Below are 17,170 nucleotides of genomic sequence, written 5' to 3' on the forward strand. Positions count from 1 at the left end.
CGTCTCTGAAATGGAAAAAGAAGAATTACCTATTTCATTGGGTGTTTGACAGTTTTAAAAAAGATAAAACTATATGCAGTACTAGCCAAATATCTAGCATGTGGTAAGTGTACAATAAGTTAACTTATATTTCAACTTTTATTTCAACAAACATTTATTGGAGACCTAATATGTCAGCCATTTTATCTAGAAAAACAAAAAGGAATGGACCATGTCTTCCATATTTTTACATTCTAAACAGGTAAGATTACGTAGTTCTGGCAACATCAAAGCAGTGAAGTCTGTACCTAGACCAATGGACTCCAAACATTTTTTAACATGTGCTATATAAAATTAGCACCCCAAAATGCATATATTTGTCCTTAATTATAATCATGAACAAAAATCATCAATAAATTGCTTAAGGCAAAATATACTTTTTTGCAAACAGTTAAAATTTGTTGATATAAATCTGTATTTCAAATATTCTTTTTATAATAACAAAATATTTTGAGAAATTTATTTTCAAATATGATTGTTATTAATTTTACCTGGATATTTGGCTTATACAAAACTCAGATTAGTAGCAGTGAAGATGCCAGCTCCACCATTTTCCTTTCTACTTTACACATTAGTACTATATCGTTGGTCTGTGGTTCCTCACAACAATCTTTTAAAAATAACTGCCAATTTTTTAGGGGTCAATTTAGTTAAAATTAGATATTAAAATCTACGCATCCACTAAATTTGGCTTACATAAACTAAAATGCATCCTCATGTACTAAACACTAAAAAAAGAGTGAGGGGCAACTGTTGACTTCTCTCTATTTGGAATTCCAAGTATTTATTTAGTATATTCTGGGTAGTGTATGTAATATATTACTAGCTGATATATGAACAGAGACCACTAGTAAAAATTTTCATGTTAAATATTAGGGAAATTTTTCTTTATATGGAGATAAACAGAAGTAGAATTTCTAATATTTTCTTCTTACACCCTAATGAATTTTCTTGCAAGATTCCTGTCATATTGCATTCCACTTTGGGGTATACTTCTTTAGATTGTATCTAAATTGTACTCCTAAAATGAAACAGAAGACTTTGGGGAAAAAAATAAGGTTTATATACTTTCAAAGATCTTAAATTAGAATGCTAATAGACAAAAGCTTATTAGACCATTTAATTTAACCTCATACATACCTCCCCAATACACAGACTTGATGAATGAAAAGTAGCATTTGATCAGTCTAGCATTTCATATGATAAAAGATGTTGAATAAATTTACACCACACTTAAAGATTCTAGCCAAACCTAACTCTAGTCATTCATAAGAAGTTATTTCATATATTTCTTACAAAGAAGAAAGGCATGGAAGGAGGTAAAAATTAAATTCAAACCTATGTCTGTCTGGCTTACTATACCTAGGTTCTTACTGGTGCAAAACCATGCCTATCAGAAAACTCAGTGTTTTCCGTTTGTGTTGATTCACAGCCTGAAAATGTCTATATCTTTTTTTACCAATTTTTTTTTTCCTTAACATATGTATTTGATTGCAAAGTTGAGATTTTTTTCCAGCTCTCCTAAAATCCAGGATCAAGCATGTGTTTCTTAGTTCCTGAATTCTTTGCTTATTTAGATAAACATTTCTTTGCTTTGACACTGCTGACATTTTAAATTGATGCCTCCTTGTTGTGGGGGACTACCCTGTGCATTATAAGATGTTTGGCAGCATTGCTGGCTTCTGTTCTCTAGATGCTCATTGCCACTTCTCCCCTCCCCAGCTGTGACACCAAAAATGTCTGCAGACATTGCCCTTGGGGAATAAACTGCCTCCAGTTGAGAACCACTAATTTAGAGGACAGAGTTAATTTTATTTTTTTTAAATCCAAGCTTCCCCTTTCTTTGAACAAATAAACTTTCCCGGTTAAAGATTGTGTTTTAATTAAATGAGAATTAGTTAATAAGAAATTCTTTGGAAAAAAAAATTATCAAAAGTAAAAAAAAAAAAATACCTCCCTTTTTGCATGCTTAATTAAGTCTTCCAGTTAATTGCAACTTTTAAACACTGTTTAATACTTGATCTTACTTCAAGGAGCTAGAGAACATTCATACCCACAAATTAAAGGCATTGTTAAAATGGAATTTTTTATACTCATGATTCTTTTTAGTAACTGTGGGGTAAATGGAGGTTTACACCCAGAATTTCTGCCTGACTTTCATAGTGGTGGGTAGATAAGGGCCTATTTGTTTATCAGTGGGCCACGGCAGAGTCAAGGCCAGGTCAAGGGGTGAGGGCAAAAGTCCATTCTCTCCTCCCCTCAGTTCCTGGTATGTAATTGGTCTGGTGCCTGCCAGTCACCAGGGACCTACCCATGGAGCTCCTCTGGAAGGGGTGGATGGTGGGGAGGGATTGGTGGCTGCCCCAGCAGGGGTGGAGGGAGGAGGCACTGGCTAGGGGAGCCGAGGCAGAGGTGGCAGAAAGTGCCTAGAGAGAGACTGTGGTGAGCAATAAAATCGTTTCTCCCAACCTGCCCTTTCCCTTGTCTTCCTGGATTCATTCATTCCCTTGTCTTTCCCTTGGTTTCATGGATTCATAGTCAACCAGCCCTGGATGGGGACCCCAACCCTTCCTCCCAGAGCCACAGTAACCAGATTTCATAATCTCTTTGTGAATCAACATGTTCTCAATGAAAAGTTAATAGAATACTAACTGAAGACTTAATTTATCCTTCAATTCTTATATTATGCAGAACTACTTCCTGGAGAATCTTCCCTGACTCTTCACAAGTCTGGATTAGGTACCTCTCCAGTATAATCTCTTAGCACCCCATACTTACTTTATCATACTGTGCATAATTCTGTATTTCATTGCTTGGTCACTTATCTACATCTTCTTCTAACTTAGGGGCCACCATCTCACATGCCATAGAAATGAGGCAGGTAACTTAGATTAATGAAGAAATTAGATAATATGGCAAGATTAAATGGGAGCTAATACTTAGACTCATTATTTTTAGGATACAAGAAGGGGTGGAGATTGGCAAGTTAAGAGAATTTACACTGCATGTAAAGGGATCAGCAGTCAATATTCAGTTAACTAATCATTGCCATGTCAGAATGTAAGCCCAGTATTGCCCCAAATTTCAGAAAATCAGAAATTATGTGAAATATCCTGATATTTGAATGCCAGAAATTAATTCATATTAGTGTAAATATTCTGCAGGCCAAATCATGTACACATTTTCCTTTGTGGCCTGTTTTTAATCTCTGATAAGGATTATCAGTGCACTGAGGCAGGGACTCGATCTACATTGTTTACCATCTGCTTCTGAACACTTAGAGCAATTCCAGGTGTATATTCTTCAGTGAATATGTGTTGCATAAGTAAGTGAATGAAGTTATAATTCTAAAAGGACTAGAAAGAAGAAAAGTACTTCAGAGGAGGAAGAATCACGTTGACTTCGGACAAAAAATTGTCCGATTTTGCCTACTACAATTGAAAATTAAGAAATTATCAGTCATTTATTTAAGGGATATTTAGTGAATTTGTGGGAATAGAAACTGTAGTAGTGGACTGAAAATAAAAAGATTTAGGAAAATGAAGGCAGTGAATATTGATTGCTCTTCCAAAAGGCAAAATATTAGGCAGTGGCAGGATCACAGAAAGAATTCCACCACAGTGTTTTTCAATCATTTAAAAATCTTGCTTCTTTGGATAAACATAAAACTTCACAGTCTGTTTAAATGTTTTCTTTTCAGTTTTGAAGTAAATATAAGTGAAAACAAATGAATCATGATACTCAATTTCTTTTATCCAAGAGCATGTATTTGCATTCTTCCAAACTCCCAGAGATTGATTAGTCCCTCCCTGTTTAATCATCACTATATTACTGAATGAGAGGACAATTATATTCAAAAGTCAACTGGAAGCAGCCCATAGAAAGGGTTTATGGAAAACTGGAAAATTAAGAAGGGTCAACAGTGGTAATGAGAAAAAAAAAAAAAAGGTTAAAAGCAAGTTTGGAGACATTCCCCTGGAAAGAGTACAGGTACTCAATCCAGAAAATGTGTTGCTTCTCTTTTTTCTTTCTTTTTTTCAAAATTTCTAGCAAAGTTAAGTATTTCCATCACACTGAAACCTTTCATAATTGATATATTTTGTGAAGATAATTTCACAATTATTTCAACAAGCGGCATGTAGGTGTGAACCTTCATGAGCAGTTATTTTTACACTGATTAATGGATCCTTTCACTGGAGATGTCTATGACGCATGAGGCAGCCCTAGTCCATTAAACTTTAATGTCTGGAATGAAATATATTTCATACTGAATCCCTGCATAGTATCTTGTCCTGGAAGAAACTTTAATATTCTTTGAAGACTACAAATTTTTTTTTGAAAAAATTTTTAGATAAGCATAATTAAAATATATATTTATATATCTCTATTTTTACACACAGAAACTTAGTCTTCTTTCTAAACCAAATTCAGCTATGCCTTGGAGCATTATGTGACAATTCAAGGAACATCAGAATATTAGAATTGGTTAGGATATTACAGAAAACAATTTAGCTCAACTTTGAAATCTTATATGAAGAAATGGAAGTATTTCATGCTTAACATCTTTGGGGAGAGACTGAGAAATAAGGTGAATATTCTCAAATAGTTAGGTCATCTTGAAAATATATTTTTAATGTAAATGTTCTAACTTACACTTGTAAGGATCTTGAGTTTACAAATATTTGCACAGATATTACACCATTTTATCTTTGTTGCAATCCTACAAGATAGATCCTTTTTCTACAGATGAGAAGCACATGGTCAGGGCGCAAACATGAAAGGAAAAAAACTGGGTGTCTAAGGGTACTTGGGGATGAAGGACCACATGTCATATCGAGAAAAGCATAAGATTCAAAGTCAGAAGGCTTAAGTTCAAACCCCAGTTCAGCTACAATTTAAGTCTAACTTAAAGAAACATATTTTTTGATAGAATATTCCAGTTGAGTTCTTGCAAAGCAGACTCTGAAAGGGATTTTGGAGTGCAAGAGATTTATGTGGAAGTGACACCTTGGAAAAGAAAAGGAAAGTAGGATTGGTCAGGGGCACCTGTCAGACCACAACGCAGATGCAAAATTTCTAACAGCACAGTGGGAAGTTCCAGAGCAAAACTGCCAATCAGAAGAGTATCATACTGAGTGGAAATGGGTAGGCCCTTTACCACTACCTGTCTCAGTCACTGACTGGGAGCCGTCTTGAAAAAACAGTGACCTCAGCTTTAATGCTGCAGTGCATCCTGAAAGAGCTAGCTGAGGGAGGCTGCCAGCTAGCCACACTTCTGGCACACTTTTCTTGAAGGGTGATCTGAGTGGCACATCTCTACATCTCCACACATGACCCCCAGGCACATGATTTTTATATTAAATGAGAAAGGTAGATTGCCTACCTCTGTATGCAGTAGGAGCTCAATTGTGTACATAATAATTGATAATAAAAAATATGTGTCAAGCATTGTACTAAGTGTATTATTATTTGAATTAATCCTCACAACAACTCTGAGAGTAATACTATTATCATCTCCATTTTACAGATTAAAGAAAAAAGGTCCAACAGATTAAGAAATGTGTCCCAAATGTAGACAGTGGCCATCAGTAGGCTTTATTATGCTAGTCTGGCTCCAGTTTCTGTAATCAGAAGGAAGTAAATTTTTAGATATTAAAGAAAATCCCAGTTTAATTATTATTCTGGAATAAAATTGGTAAAAAAAAAACCTTGTTAGTATGTTTATTTCTTTCTTTTTTAATTTTGGTATAATTAATATATAATTACATGAGGAACATTATGTTTACTAGACTCCCCCCATCTCCAAGTCCCCTCTGCAAACTCCATTACAGTCACTGTCCATCAACGCAGTAAAATGCAGTAGAATCACTACTTGTCTTCTCTGTTGCACAGCCCTCCCTGAGCACCCCCCCAACATTATACATGCTAATCATAATGCTCCCTTTCTTTTCCCCCCCTCTTATCCCTCCCTTCCCACCCATCCTCCTCCCCAGTCCCTTTCCTTTGGTAACTGTTAGTCCATTCTTGGGTTCTGTGTTACTGCTACTGTTTTGTTCCTTCAATTTTTTCTTTGTTCTTATACTTCACATATGAGTGAAATCATTTGGTATTTCTCCTTCTCTGCCTGGCTTATTTCACTGAGCATAATACCTCTAGCTCCATCCATGTTGTTGTGAATGGTAGGATTTGTTTTTTTCTTATAGCTGAGTAATATTCCATTGTGTATATGTACCACATCTTCTTTATCCATTCATCTACTGATGGACACTATGTGGCTTCCATTTCTTGGCTATTGTAAATAGTGTTGTTATAAACATAGGGGTGCATATGTCTTTTTCAAACTGGGCTGCTGCATTCTTAGGGTAAATTCCTAGAAGTGGAATTCCTGGGTCAAATGGTATTTCTATTTTTAGTTTTTTGAGGAACCTCCATACCACTTTCTACAAAGGTTGAACTAGTTTACATTCTCACCAGCAGTGTAGGAGGGTTCCCCTCAACCTCGCCAACATTTGTTGTTGTTTGTCTTTTGGATGGTGGTGATCCTTACTGGTGTGAGGTGATATCTCATTGTGGTTTTAATTTGCATTTCTCTGATGACTAGCTATGTGGACCATCTTTTCATGTATCTGTTGGCCATCTGAATTTCTTCTTTGGAGAACTGTCTGTTCATCTCCTCTGTCCATTTTTTAACTGGATTTTTTGCTTTTTGTTTGTTGAGGTGCATGAGCTCTTTATATATTTTGGATGTCAACCCTTTATTGGATCTGTCATTTATGAATATATTCTCCCATACTGTAGGATGCCTTTTTGTTCTCTTGGTGGTGTCCTTTGCTGTAGAGAACCTTTTCAGCTTGATATAGTCCCACTTGTTCATTTTTGCTTTTGTTTCCCTTGCCCAGGGAGATATGTTCATGAAGAAGTCACTCATGTTTATGCCCAATAGATTTTTATCTATGTTTTTTTATAAGAGTTTTATGGTTTCATGACTTACATTCAGGTCTTTGGTCCATTTTGAATTTACTTTTGTGTATGGGGTTAGACAATGATCCAGTTTCATTCTCTTACATGTAGCTGTCCAGTTTTGCCAACACCAGCTGTTGAAGAGGCTGTCATTACCCCATTGTATGTCCATGGCTCCTTTATCATATATTAATTGATCGTATATGTTTGGGTTAATATCTGGACTCTTTATACTGTTCCACTGGCCTGTGGGTCTATTCTTGTGCCAGTACCAAATTATCTTGATTACTGTGGCTTTGTAGTAGAGCTTGAAGTTGGGAAGTGAGATGTCCCCTGCTTTATTCTTCCTTCTCAGGATTGCTTTGTCTATTCAGGGTATTTTGTGATTCCATATGAATTTTAGAACTATTTGTTCCAGTTCATTGAAGAATGTTGTTGGTATTTTGATAGGTATTGCATTTAATCTCTAGATTATTTAGGCAGGGTGGCCATTTTGACAATATTAATTCTTCTTAGCCAAGAGCATGGAATGAGTTTCCACTTGTTAGTGTCCCCTTTAATTTCTCTTTAGAGTGTCTTGTAGTTTTCAGAGTATAGGTTTTTCATTTCCTTGGTTAGATTTATTCCTAGGCATTTTATCCTTTTGGATGCAGTTGTGAATGGAACTGTTTTCCTGATTTCTCTTTCTGCCAGTTCATCATTAGTGTATAGGAATGCAACATATTTCTGTGTATTAATTTTGTATCCTGCAACTTTGCTGAATTCAGATATTAGTTCCAGGAGTTTTGGAGTGGATTCTTTAGGAATTTTTATGTAAAATATCGTGTCATCTGCAAACAGTGACAGTTTGACTTCTTCTTTACCAATCTGGATGCCTTGTATTTCTTTGCTTTGCCTGATTGCTGTGGCTAGGACATCCACTACTACATTGAATAACACTGGAGAGAGTGGGCATTCCTGTCTTGTTCCCGATCTCAGAGGAAAAGCTTTCAGCTTCTTGCTGTTAAGTATGATGTTGGCTGTGGGTTTGTCATATATGGCCTTTATTATGTTGAGGTACTTGCCCTCTGTACCCATTTGGTCGAGAGTTTTTATCATGAATGGATGTTGAGTTTTGTCGAATGCTTTTTCAGCATCTATGGAGATGATCATGTGGTTTTTGTCTTTCTTTTTGTTGATGTGGTGGATGATGTTGATGGATTTTCAAATGTTGCACCATCTTGCATCCCTGAGATGAATCCCACTTGATCATGGTATATGATCCTCTTGATGTATTTATGAATTCGTTTTACTAATATTTTGTTGCATATTTTTCCATCTATGTTCATCAGGGATATTGGTCTGTAATTTTCTTTTTTGGTGGGGTCTTTGCCTGGTTTGGTATTAGAGTGATGCAGGCTTCATAGAACGAGTTTGAAAGTATTCCTTCCTCTTCTATTTTTCGGAAAACTTTAAGGAGAATGGGTATTATGTCTTCTCTATGAGTCTGATAAAATTCAGTGGTGAATCCATCTCGTCCAGGAGTTTTGTCCTTGGGTAGTTTTTTGATTACTGATTCAATTTCTTTGCTGGTAATTGGTGTGTTTAGATTTTTCTGTTTCTTCCTTGGTCAGTCTTGGAAGGTTGTATTTTTCTAGGAAGTCCATTTCTTCTAGGTTTTGCAGCTTGTTAGCACATAGATTTTCATAGTATTCTCTAATATTTTTTTGTATTTCTGTGGGGTCCATTGTGATTTTTCCTTTCTCATTTCTGATTCTGTTGATGTGTATATATTCTCTTTTTCTTTTAATAAGTCTGGTTAGGGGCTTGTTTATTTTGTTTATTTTTTCAAAGAACCAGCTCTTGGTTTCATTGATTTTTTTTCCTATTATTTTATTGTTGTCAATTTTATTTATTTATTCTCGAATTGTTATTATGTCCCTTCTTCCACTGACTGTGGGCCTCATTTGTTCTTTTTCCAGTTTCAATAATTGTGACTTTAGACTATTCATTTGGGATTGTTCTTCCTTCTTTTGATAGGCCTGGATTGCTATATACTTTCCTCTTAGAACTGCCTTTGCTGCATCCTACAGAAGTTGGGGCTTTATGCTGTTGGTGTCATTTGTCTCCATATATTGCTTGATCTCTGTTTTAATTTTGTCTGGTGGATCTGTCCTTTGGAGTGAGTGGTGTGTTGATGTCTCCAAGAATGAATGCATTGCATTCTATTTCCTCCTTTAATTCTGTTAGTATTTGTTTTACATATGTTGGTATTCCTGTATTGGGTGCATATATATTTATAATGGTTATATCCTCTTGTTGGGCTGACCTCTTTATCGTTATGTAATGCCTTCTTTATCTCTTGTTACTTTCTTTGTTTTGAAGTCTATTTTCTCTGATACCAGTACTGCTACACCTGCTTTTTTCTCCCTATAGTTTGCATGAAATATCTTTTTCCATCCCTTTACTTTTAGTCTGTGTATGTCTTTGGGTTTGAGGTAAGTCTCTTGTCAGCAGCATATAGATGGGTCTTGCTTTTTTATCCATTCTGTCACTCTGTGTCTTTTGATTGGTGCATTCAGCCATTTACATTTAGAGTGATTATTGAAAGATATGTACTATTGACATTGCAGGCTTTAGATTTGTGGTTACCAAAGGTTCAAAGTTAGCTTCTTTACTATCTGACTGTCTAACTTAACTCACTTATTAAGCTCTCATAAGCACAGTCTGATGATTCTTTATTTCTCTCCCTTCTTATTCCTCCTCCTCCATTCTTTATGTGTTAGGTGTTTTATTCTGTGTTCTTTTGTGTTTTCTTTACAGATTTTATGAGTACTTCATTTTATTTTTTTGCCTTTATTAGTATTTGGTTGGTCTGCTTTCTTTGCTGTGATTTTATTTTCTCTGGTGACATCTATTTAGCCTTAGGAGTGCTTCCATCTAGAACAGTCTCTCTAAAATACCCTGTTAAAGGTGGTTTGTGGAGGCAAATTCCCTCAACTTTTGCTTGTCTGGGAATTGTTTAACCCCTCCTTCATATTTAAATGATAGTCGTGCTGGATACAATATTCTTGGTTCAAGGCCCTTCTGTTTCATTGCATTAAATATATCATGCCATTCTCTTCTGGCCTGTAAGGTTTCTGTTGAGAAGTCTGATGATAGCCTAATGGGTTTTCCTTTGTAGGTGACCTTTTTTCTCTCTCTCGCTGCCTTTAATACTCTGTCCTTGTCTTTGATCTTTGCCATTTTAATTATTATATGTCTTTCTGTTGTCCTCCTTGGGTCCCTTGTGTTGGAAGTTCTGTGGGCCTCCATGGTCTGAGAGATTATTTCTGCCCCCAGTTTGGGGAAGTTTTCAGCAATTATTTCTTCAAAGACACTTTCTATCCCTTTTTCTCTGTCTTCTTCTTTTGGTACACCTATAATGAGAATATTGTTCCGTTTGCATTGGTCACACATTTCTCTTAATATTCTTTCATTCCTGGAGATCCTTTACTTCATCTCTGCCTCAGCTTCTCTGTATTTCTGTTCTCTGAGTTTTATTCCATTAATGGTCTCTTGCACCTCATCCAGTCTGCTCTTAAGTCCTTCCAGAGATTGTTTTATTTCTATATTCTCCCTCCCAACTTTATTGTTTAACTCTTGCATATTATTCTGAAGATCCATCAGCATGGTTATGACCTTTATTTTGAATTCTTTTTTGGGTAGATTGGTTAAGTCTACCTCCTCAGGCCCTCTCTCGGGTGTTGTCTGGGTAATTCTGGACTGGGCCAAATTCTTCTGCCTTTTCATGGTGTTAGAGGTAGCTGTAGGCACATAGTACCTGTGTCAGCTGGGAGAACAAAGTCCTTTCCTGCTTTGTGGTTGCCTTGCCCTTCTCTGCTGCCTGTGTCAGTTACCCAGAGTCCTGGTGCAGCCTCCAGGTTAATCTCCTAACCTGCTGTGGGCGGGGTCTCTGTCAGGGTAGTGCAGAGCCCTGTGGGGAGTGGCAGGCATGCCAGGTGTGCTCTCCTGTGAGAGTGCATGCCAGCCTGGCAGCTGCACACTGGCGGTGGCCTTTGGGTCTGACCCAGGTGGCTGTGTGCTGGGAGGAGATTCTGGGTGGCTGCTATGCTGCCGCTGCCACCGGCTCACCACTCCTGAGCCCCTGTGGTGCCACCGCTGCTAGCTCGCACCACCACTCTCCTGCTACTGGGCCAGTGTGTCAGGGTCCACACCAGATGGGGGGACAACTGGCAGGCTGCTTATCACTGTGAGGGGCTTCAGAGCTGTGCTGCCACCCAGGGGGTTAGGTCACCTAGAGTTCTCCGGGATTCCCAGCTGCTTGGCTGTGTGTGCCAGGACTATTTCATCCAGCTGTGAGGTCCCTGTCCCTTTAAAGACTTTAAAAAAGCACTCGCTTTTCTTTTGTTCCAGGGGAGCTGTTTGCAGGGGATCTGCTCACAGGTTTTCCTTTTCCGTTTCTCTAATATCCAGCACACCATGCACCGTGTGTCTGTGCTCCCAGTGTGGATTACTAGAGCTGGTTGTTTAGCAGTCCTGGGCTTTTACTCCCTCCCTGCTCTGACTCCTTTCTTCCAGCTGGGGAGCTGGGGTTGGGAAGGGTGCTCAGGTCCCGCCAGGCCATGGCTTGTATCTTACCCCCTTCATGTGATGCTGAGTTTTCACAGATGTAGATGTAGCCTGGCTATTGTACTGTATGCACTGATCTCTCTTTTAGGAATAGTTGTATTTGTTGTGTTTTCAAAAATATATATGTTTTTGGGAGATTTCTGCTGAACTACTCACTTTGCCATCTTGGCTCTTTCCCTCTAGTATGTTTTTTTAATTTAGTAATTTGTTGGTAGAGAACCTGAGCTCTCTGACATTAATGGCTGTCCATCTTGACTTATCCATAGTAACAATTATGGAGCTAACACCAGTAAGGGTGTTAGATGATGTTTTAGTTTTGTGCATAGTACAGTTAGAGTTGCTACAATTCCAAAAAAATTTCATTCATTTATATAAATCTTTGGAAGCCTATGTACCCCAAATTCTATTTTTTTCAAGGATATAGCTGGGCTGATTTTTGTCTATGCCTTACCCTTCCACACATAGATTTTCTTTTGTTTAAAGTAATAAGCACTGTACACGTGTATGCATCACAGAGGCTTATTTACCCCACATTCCAGTGTTTCTGGGCAAATAATAATGATGTAAATTTGGCTAGAGAATACATAAAGGAAAATCTGTTAGTTCCCCAGAAGACTATACCCTATGCAAGACTTAAGAGTTCTTTAAAAATTTGCCCTTAGATACTTGTTACAAATTGTAGAATACAAGCAATAAATTAAATCAGCTTTATAATATTTAAAAGTCACCTGATTTTTAAATTTTATATGAATTTCCTTTCCAGGAGGCGTACCATATTTATGATTTTTAAAATTGTTCCATTAGGGAAGCAACCTAAGTGTCCATCAGTAGATGAATGGATAAAGAAAATGTGGTACATATACACAATGGAATATTATTCAGCCATAAGAAGAAAACAAATCCTACCATTTGCAACAACATGGATGGAGCTAGAGTGTATTATGCTCAGTGAAATAAGCCTGGTGGAGAAAGACAAGTACCAAATGATTTCACTCATATGTAGAGTATAAAACAAAGAAAAAACTGAAGGAAAAAAACAACAGCAGAAACACAGAACCCAAGAATGGACTAACAGTTACCAAAGGGAAAGGGACTGGGGAGGGTGGCTGGGAAAGGATGGATAGGGGTGGGATGAAAGAAGAGGACATAATGATTAGCATGTATAATGTGGGGGGGCATGGGGAGGGCTGTGCAACACAGTGAAGACAAGTAGTGATTCTACAGCATCTTAGTACGTTGATGAACAGTGACTATAATGGGGTTTGTTGGGGGGACTTGGTGATGGGGGAGTCTAGTAAACATAATGTTCCTCATGTAATTGGAGATTAATGATACTAAAATTTAAAAAAAATTTGTTCTATCAGGATACAATATTCCTGTAGCATACAGGAGAAGTATTTGGAACTTGTCAGTTAAAAACAACAAAATACAACAAAATTGCATCCTCTCAAGTGTTTTCTTGAGCTTGGAACCAAGGAAAGATCAGCTAAAGCACTATGGAAAGTCCAGAGTGAAGCCTGGGCTTTGTAGTCATACAGACCTGAGTTTGTATCTAGTTCCAACACTTACAAACTATTTAAGGTTCTACAAGTACTTTTAATTCTTTGAGCCTGAGAGTCATTAGCTATATAATAGGGATAGTAATAATTTTTTCATAGGTAAGTTGTGAAGCTTGAAAGAGATGATGTTGGTAAAACATTTTGCAAGGGACTTAGCCCATAGTAACCAATTTGTAAGAAGCATGATTGTTTTATTACATTCTCTTTAGCATAGCTTGTAAGATAAAAGTCCTGTCTTCATAGTATTTAGTAAAAAAAAATACTTAGATCAATCAGAGTTCAACTTGAGAAATCCAATGAAGATTTGAAATAATAATTTAGTCATTCTAACTTTTGATCTTGCCATTTGACTATTCTGAAGGAATCATACTTTATATACTTTCTCTCACATTCCACAAATTTTGGCTGAATAAGAGAAAATACAAAGACAGTTGAATAAAGGATGAAAATGTGTCTACTACAATCTGCCTGACAGGTAAATGTTTTATATGCTCCATGATTTACATACAACTTGTTTTAATTTACCCTAGTACAGTGCTTGTCATAAGGTACACATTCATTTATAAATTCTTGTTGAATTGGTATGAGTTCTTCATATACTAAATATACAACCAACTTATCAGTTTTATATATTATGAATATTTTTCAAATTTATCATTTATCTTATAATATTGTTTTTAAATACTTTTATTTGATCAAATTTATCATATTTCCTCTCTCTTTTTAAACATGCTTAAAAAGCTTTTATGCTTAGAAAGGTTTTCTCCATTTCTGTGCATTTAAATGCCTACCCATCTGCACATAAAAATGTTTTAAGGTGATGTCTTTCCCATTTATCTAAGAGACTATTCATATTTTAACCCTCACCATTCAAAATTAAAGGTCATTTGTCAGGTTAAGGTTAACTCAGGTGAACTGTTTTTTCTGATGGAGGCAAAACTGGTACCCATTTCCTAATTTTCAGTACTGGTTTAGAGTTTTTCTCCGGTTACTTTGATTACTTCAATGGGTAGCTAGTGAAGCAGAGGAAGTGAAATTGTGGGGCAGAGTTAAAGGAAAAGGAGAAAGAAGAGCCAGATGATTGAGTCAAATCACTTATTTGGAAGTTTTCACTGAGAGCTATGCTGAGGCCCACACTTCTATGTCCAGTGGTAATGAGTTTATTGAGTATTGCTTTGCTAGGTACCTTTTAAGTGCTTTATACATATTATCACATCAGTTGTGGACATACAATTTGTATGTATATTACATCAGGCAGATACAGTCATTGTCCCCCTTTTTAAAAATTTTTATTAAGGTATCATTGATATACACTGTTATAAAGGTATCACATGAAAAGCATTGTGGTTATTACATTCACCCATATTATCAAGCACCCCTCCATACCCCACTGTAGTCACTGTTCATCAGTGTAGTAAGATGCCACAGAGTCACTACTTGTCTTCTCTGTGCTACACTGTGACCCCACCACAAACCGTGTGTACTAGTCATAATACCCCTCAACCCCCTTCTTCCTTCCTCCCCACCCATCCTCTCACATCTCTCCCTCCCCTTTGGTAACTGCTAGTCCCTTATGGAAGTCTGGGAATCTGTTGCTGTTTTGTCACTTCAGTTTTTGCTTCATTGTTACACTCCACAAATGAGGGAAATCATTCAGTACTTGTCTTTATCCACCTGACTTATTTCACTGAGCATAATACCCTCTAGCTCCATTCATGTTGTTGCAAATGGTAGGATTTGTTTTCTTCTTATGGCTGAATAATATTCCATTGTGTATATGTACCACATCTTCTTTATCCATTCATCTACTGATGGACACTTAGGTTGCTTCCACATCTTGGCTATTGTAAATAGTGCTGCAATAAACACAGGGGAACATATGTGTTTTTGAATCTGAGAACTTGCTTTCTTTGGGTAAATTCCTAGGAGTAGAATTCCCGGGTCAAATGGTATTTCTATTTTTAGTTTTTTGGGTAACCTCCATAGTGCTTTCCATAATAGTTGAACTAACTTAGATTCCACCTGCAGTGTAGGAGGGTTCCCCTTGTCCCCTTTTTTATCACTTGCCCCAGTTCACATAGTATTACCAGAGTGGGATTTTAAATAGGGAGGCTAATTCTAGTTCCCACTATCTTAACCCTGCTTTATAAGTTTCTCAAACTTAACATGTGAAAAACAGAACATTTTATTTCTACCTCAATCACTACTTCTTCCTGATTCTTCCCTGCCTCTGTATCATCATGTTATCCCCCTACTATCTACTGCACTTGGGAAGACTCTTAACCCCTGATACCATGATCTTCAAGGCTCTACAGAATCAGATGTCTTTGACCTTATCTTGAACGTTATTTTCCCTCCCTTTTTTTTTTAACCGTCTACTCAGTACTGGCCTTCAAACACACTAGCTTATTTCCATCTTACTTTTGCACTAGCTACTGCCTGTCCTTGAATGCTCATCTTTGAAATTAAGGCTTGGATCTCTCCTTTTTAAAATTTACCCTTTTCTTTTTATTTCAAAGGTAACCTCCTCAGAGATGCTTTTCCTGACTACTTAAAGTAGACTCTTTATCATTTACCTGTTTTATCTCATAGCCTTTTTTACTTTGTGATACTTACAAAATATTTTTATTTATTTTCCCTCTCTCCTCTCACATAATACATAGTAAAAATAGAATCTCCATGAAGTCAAGGATTTAACTGTCTTTCTGCCGTGTCCCTCTTGATCAGAACAATGTTTCACAATATATGCTCAATAAATATTTGTTGAGTATATGGCAAGTTTATTGGAAAGGAGAATGATGTGATCAAAACTGGTTTAAGAAAATTTATCTGGCAGCAGTGTGGAGGATGAACTGCAATAAGAAAAGTTTAGTGAAGGAGACCAGTTAGAAGACTGTGTAAAATAGAGGTGATGTTAGAAATAAAGAGAAATGTATGAAGTATTAATATGTTAAAACCAGCAGAATTCCGAAACTGATAGAGTTAAAGGGATTCAAGGTCATTTGGAATAGGCAAGTGCCATTAATATAAATAAGAAATGCTAAGAGATGACAGATCATACTTGGGAAATTATAAATGGTATTTACAAGAGTAATTTTTAATCTGGAATGCTATTGGTAGGCAGGATACATGGAATTTGGACTTAGAAGCCAGGATCCAAGATAAGTTATCAGATTGTATAAGAATTGACAAAGGTAGCATTTAGAATGAGAAATGGCCATATCACTCACTTTTTGAAGATAGACAGAAACAAAGAAGAGACAAAAGAGAAAGAAATCATGAATATATGGTTTTAGAAAAACAAGAGATAAAGATGTCAAGAAGAAAGAGATGATCTGACTATAAGGAGGAAGATGACTGACACTGGAGTTGGTAAATAGAAATTTACCTTATGAAACTGAGATGACTTCAGGACAGTGTGAGGTCTTATATCTCAGATGGTAGAAACAGTCTGGTGATTTCTTTTGATAATACAAAGTAAGGAAAAGGAGAATAAATATACCTTAGTGAGAAGGGGCAATATGAGATAAAGTAAGAAGTATGATTAGCTCAGTTAGGATTTATGCAAAATTGGGGTATATGTAGTAACAGATACTAAAGAAATGAAAGCAGAGCTGTCATCAGTGCATGTCAATACCATTTTCCAGAAGCTTGGAAAATGAAGGCAAAGACAGCTAAAATTAGCTTCAGGGGAAAAATGGGTGCTTTTTGTTTTTGTTCTTGTTTTTTAATGGAGAAAACATAAGTCTATAGGCTAAATAGAATGGGAAAATGGAACAGTAAAGGAAGACAAAATCTTTAACTTTCTTGGTACAACAGGTATGCACAGTGGAAGATTTAGAAACTATAACATTATGCTATTTGAAGTTTTTTCCCGAAGTTTTTTTCCCACTTTTTTATTATTTCCATGAGACCTTTACTTATGTGTGATAGCATTAGGAAACCAAACTTTGTTTTTTATCTGGAGGTTTTCTTCATCAACAGTATTTGAAATTATATGT

General features: G+C 36.6%; 1 protein-coding gene across 2 annotated transcripts in view; it reads left to right on the plus strand.

Annotated features, from left to right (window-relative positions):
- Window positions 1-17,170, plus strand: part of TNNI3K (TNNI3 interacting kinase) — a 313,877-nt gene that overhangs the window by 27,211 nt on the left and 269,496 nt on the right. The window lies entirely within an intron of this gene.

This window comes from Manis javanica, chromosome 4 (genome assembly GCF_040802235.1).
Source record: "Manis javanica isolate MJ-LG chromosome 4, MJ_LKY, whole genome shotgun sequence".
Lineage (NCBI taxonomy): Eukaryota > Metazoa > Chordata > Mammalia > Pholidota > Manidae > Manis > Manis javanica.